We start from the raw sequence: 5,929 nt of genomic DNA, 5'->3' as shown, positions 1-5,929 counted from the left end.
TGCTGATTTATGCACAATTTTCACTCGCGTTTGTAAAAAATATTCCGATGTTTTGATGGAATTATGACGAAAATGTAACGAAAGTGTCATCCAGTTAGTAACCATGTCTTGAAACATTATCATCACGCAGGGGTTCATGAAGAAAACCAAATACTTTTCTTTCAGCTAGGAAATAGGAATAGATATAGGTATAGGTATAGGTATAGGAATAGGGTAGATTGTAGGAAATTACAGGAATAGACTCTAATTCAGGCGGCTGTTACCCAGAACAAGACTACGATGGCCTAACGTCAGAAACATGACGTTGGCCTAATAAACTTTTTTGGTCATCGGACCAACGTTGGCTCAAGGGTAAAAGGATGACGTTGGACCAACGTTAGTACATCGTTGGCACAACGGTGAAAAGTGAATTATAAAATGTTGGTCCAGCGTTGGGACAGCGTCATAATAAGGTCGGAGGGGAATTTTTATGACGTTGGTTGGAAGTTATGGTGAAAAAAATGGTTGGTATAAGATTGTTCTATCGGTGGGATAACATCAAAACACTTTTAAATAGTGGTAGGTACAACGTTGGGATAGTGTTATAGCATGGTAGAAAAGTGGGCGGTTTTATGTTGGGATAATGTCATTACAAAGTCGAAAAGGGAATGGTTTAACTGTGTGATAATGTCATATTACAGTGGAAAAGTGGTTGGTATAACGCTTAGCTTAACGTTATAACAGGGTGGAAAAGTGCTCGATATAATTTTGGTGTTACGTAAAGATTTCACTGTTGGGCCAATGTTAGCCCGACGGCCAAAATGACGTTGGATCAACGTCATGTTTCTGACGTTGTGCCAACATACAGACAAGTAGTTGGGCCAACGTTTGGCCAGTGCATCATGCAAAGTGGAAGAATGGTTGGTATAAAGTTGGTCTGACATTGTACCAACGTCGTCCCAACATAAGGCTTTACCGTTGGACCAACGTTGGCCCGATGGCCAAAATGACGTCGGAGCGACGTCACGTTTCTGTTGTTGGCCCGACGTACATGTATGCCGTTGGACCAACGTTGGGCCAACGCAGCATTGCTATCTGGGAACTACTCCAAGAAATTTGGAATGTTGTTTCTTTGGTCCCTGTTGATAATAGCCCCTCATGGACTTCTCACATGAACTATCTAAGTAAACGTTTATCAATGAAATCGGATTTTCTAAACAAGTTCAAGTACTATACTTCCATGCCAATATCTTTCAGAATCATATTAATTTCATTTGTATAAACATTTTAAATCGACAGCATTATGGTTGTTTAATCTTCTTCTTGATGATATATCTTTGATAAGAAAGTTGGTGACACATGGTTTAGCCACGTCTACAAAACGCAAGCAATTAGATTCCGACCTCTGTCGTCCGGCTATGTCGGGATTGCCACCCGTCTGGATGAGCGATATGGGTGAAACACTGTTTGTATACATGTACATAGCTGTTGACCCAGTATAATAGCTAGGTAGGTAGTGTATACATCAACAGTGTTGAATCTTTGATAGCCTATTAGAATTATAGTCCGATTTTACGGAAATTGAAACCTCTTGATATAAAATTCACAGGGGCTACCATGTTTGCGTTGGGTATTATAGGCAATTCTTGTATGTGTTTTGGTGGGTGCAATAGTTTGAATCACTTTTTTATTTCGCGTTCTCTGTGTGAATATGTCCGGATGAGAGAGAAGTCCGGATGACAGATTGCCAAATAAACAAGATCGGACTGTCGTTTGCTATGTAGAGATTAAAGATGATGTTCGTAATGCCGAAAGTTCATATATCAGATAATGAACATTAATAAGGTTAATTTTCCAAAGGTTCGTTAATCCATAAACAATCGAGAAATCAGTATAACTTGGGATGTTCCTTAATCCGAAAATAAAATAGATCTCCTTATTGCGAACATCATTATGGCCTTATTCCAAAGGGTTTGTTATTCGTGGGGTTTTTTATCCGAAAATAAGATAAGGGTCGTCAATTCGAAAATGAAAAAAAAAGCGTAATAGTAAACCTTCGGAATTAGGAACATGATTTTGTTTTAATTTAAACACCTTCAAAATAACGAGCTGTAACTGACATTGACACGTATATCAAGTGCCTTGATATGTAGCTGTCAATTTTTATATGGCGTGTCGTGAGGAAATTAATTTACAAACTACACTAACTAGCAACAGGTACATTTACAACAGGTATGGTTAGCAAACAAAGTTATAAACCGATCTTGCAAAGTACAACTGTATTCGCATGTAATCGCCTTGTAAAGTAATCGGTGAGTAGCACACAATTGCGTGTACTTACACATTTACTTTCAGCCACTGCTGAACGTCTTTTTTAAATTTGTATATAATTATGATCCATTCTTTCTCTTCTCTGTAATACCGAAGAAAAAAAAGTATACATTTTGTGGTCATATCGCTGGATTTATACCACATATCTTTCATCCAAAGCTACAGAAATAAAGCTTGATGCCTATTTTGAGGCTAAAGTGCTGGGTAAATGGTAAAGTAATTGTCATTTATGATTATAACATTTTGGAAACAGTGTCAGGTGTAGATTATGGATGACATTTTTTTTTATATATTTTAGAAATATGTATTAATATACCCTGTGCCGATATAAATGTTCAGATCTATCATAACTGCGAATTTTGTGAATAAAGTCTAGAGCAAAACTAATTCTGGCAAGAAATTTATACAAAATATATCATGGCATATCTGCCCGTCATTATATAATGAAATTTAAACACGTATAAATTTTACAGTTTCATCTTCAAAAATTATCATTTTTCTGACTTAATAGATGGCAAAGGAAATTCATGTGAAATTCACCCGGTCATCGAAAACGTTCCTTGCAGATCATAATATCATTCAGTGAAATTTGTTTTATAAAGTTTATTGAAAATTTGCTTGTTATTGAACGAATTGAAGAGTTTGCTCGCAAAAACCAATCAGTCCATTTTGATGATTTTGAAGTACGGTCTCTGTCATAAAGTACAAAATAATACATTTTAATTGATTTATTGGTCACTACATATAAAGGTACATTTTTAAAGTTATGGTCAAAGGAAGCAAAAATTTTCTTATTATTCTCTTTATTTTTCTTGACTTTTAATCGCAAATATCTCCATTTGGCAAATATGGAATTATCGGTTTTTGCGAACAAACTCTTCAATTATTCATCTAAAGATAAACTTACCGTTTTGATTAATCGAATTATTTATTTAATGCATTATTGTGTCCTTTGAGTAGAATGAATTGAGAGAGATAGGTGATGCCACCGATGAAATTCAATTCACTGTCTTCTGTCTTATTCTTTCATTTCCATACTGATAACCAACAAGAAAATCCAAAACATCCTAAACCTATTGAATATTTTCTTATAGAGTAAATACAACTATATCTTTTATGATAACATTTTGTATGATAACATATCTGGCCAACTATATCCATGCTTATTATTCTTCAATATCGTTAAAACAAGCCCACCTTTCAATCTTTAGCAATAATGTAAAACAAGAGAACAGGAATTACTGTAATTCTTAAAAGGGGTACGTTTCCAAAATGACGGTGATAAAGTTTATAAGGTTTTTCGTGATTATTCTTTTTATATCGCCATAGTGAAAATTTCCTTTTGAAAAAGAAATCACTCACAAAAGATAATCATCCTTGCCTTACAAGGGGAATTCTACACCCATCAAACACCCGTCAACATTGTATAACATTACACGTAAGACCGGAAACAATCTAGATAATTTCAAGAAATTTATATCTAACAGTGTATTTTGTACATTAAAAAAAAGATTAAAAAAATAATAGATAGATTCATTCGAATGAATTTGTCAACTAAAAAAAAGCCTCCAAACATATGGTTTATGAATGCTTATTCTCATACTATGTTTCAAAACAAGGAGAACTCAAGTTTTATTAGACAAGATAAGAATTCACCAATAGTGATGCACTCTGTCTGAGAATCAGCGCCTCCAAAAAATAAAGATAAAAAAGGAGACTTTTTTTTTGCTTGCCAGCAAATTTGGGGAAAGAAGTTGCAAGAAAAAATGTACAGAGCTTTTTTTAACCAAAGTTTTTAAATGGTTACTGTGCAATAGATATATGGCATATTCATCAAAAAGCACTGACAAAATGATTATAACATTCGTACTGAAGAATTGCCGCTACATTTGAAATGCAGTTGACTCGATTCTTAAGGATTACAATATTCATTTGAAGAAATGTCTTGGAATGATCGATGCAAACACATAAGTAAAAAAGAAAAACAGTGGGGATTGTTCACCGACTGAAAAACTCAAAAGTGCTTTATCATACAGTTCCATGATTGTAGCGAGAAGTATATCATGCTGAACTGTGTAAGCTCAACTAAACAAAAATCATTTTTATAATTGTCTGTTGTGGTATTAATCACTAATTGCCCCTTATCTAAATCCTTCTGATCCCTTGTCCTATCAACTGATGCAATAACTATTGATGATATTCCTGTTTTTCAGACGGCTCTTCTTATGCAGATAAGCACATAATCGTGTAGGTATATAACTATGGCTTTTATTTTTTTTTTCCTACAAACTCCGCAGTTCATTTATACCCAAGGCACCAGTTCTCCAGTCATCATTGTGAAACCCCCAGAATCCTTATAGCCCAAAGAGAATTAAAGCATGGAGGTGTTTGATGATGCCACATGTATTAATTTCCTTCCCCTTAAGCATATTAAGTCTCAAACCGTGTATACCGTTAAGTATGTTTAAAAGATTATTGAAACAGCCTCATACATCAATATCTCTCCCACATGCAACTAAAAACATACCACAGTTTCCCACTTACTCAAAACAAAGACTTTAGGGCCATTACAATATATTGCGACTGTACATAGTACGTACGTCTACATATCATAACGTCATCACAGCACAAAGAACAGGTCACCTCATCACACGCCCTCTGCACTGCTGTCCACTCTGTGAGTGGTCAGATAATAATGTAAGTCATGATAGTTTATTTTATGTTGCAACGGTACCTGGGGCCGTGTTCCGGGGTCATCCCACAAGACCGACACCCATGGGTCATACAGCCCACGAGTTCGACATTGAAAAGAGGTCCATGAGTCATACAGCTCACGAGTAATACAGCCCATGAGTTCAACAGATACAACACGGGGCTTAATGTGTAGGTCTCGTGGGCCACTTTCCGTGTCGAACTCATGGGCTGTATGACTCGTGAGCTCTATGACTCGTGGGCTGTATGACTCGTGGGTGTCGATCTCGTGACGTGAACCCCATGTTCCTGGTCAAGCTCTTTGAAGTTAGTCCACTAGCTAATCGTTTTCTCTCAATTCTATTTGAAGTGTTTGCCCAGCTACCATCCCTTTTATGAATGATAACGTTAACATTGCTTCACATCTTTGTTTAACATAATAAATTATAATTCATGAAATTATGCACTTTATACAATTTCATTATTCCTTATTGAAAATGAAATCCCAAAAGTATTAATAAAACTAAACCGAAGGGAAAAGCATTTTTCGCACTTCTGCGATATAAAGCTCATGTTTATCAAGTACTAAACATCATGGGACTATTATCTCAACATTCATGAAATGTATATATACATAAATGTATGTTTGCCGAATCAAAAATCAACCTTTGCAATCATAAAGTTCTGTTTATAGTACGACTTTGCAAACAGCATGGACTCATGTTCAAACTATCAAAATATTCCGACGTTTCATGCTGTGAGTTTTGTGCCAAGGACAAAGTTTATTCTGGCAAGAAATTACGAATGTAATACAAAATATATCATACGTTTCTGTCCGGCTGATAGTAGGCCTACGTGCTGAACGAGAGAGAGAGAGAGAGAGAGAGAGAGAGAGAGAGAGAGAGAGAGGGAGAGAGAGAGAAATAAA

The sequence above is a fragment of the Diadema antillarum genome, unplaced genomic scaffold (assembly GCF_040938485.1).
Source record: "Diadema antillarum isolate AM-2024a unplaced genomic scaffold, OU_Dant_1.0 seq00000373_RagTag, whole genome shotgun sequence".
Lineage (NCBI taxonomy): Eukaryota > Metazoa > Echinodermata > Echinoidea > Diadematoida > Diadematidae > Diadema > Diadema antillarum.
This window is presented reverse-complemented; position numbering follows the sequence as displayed.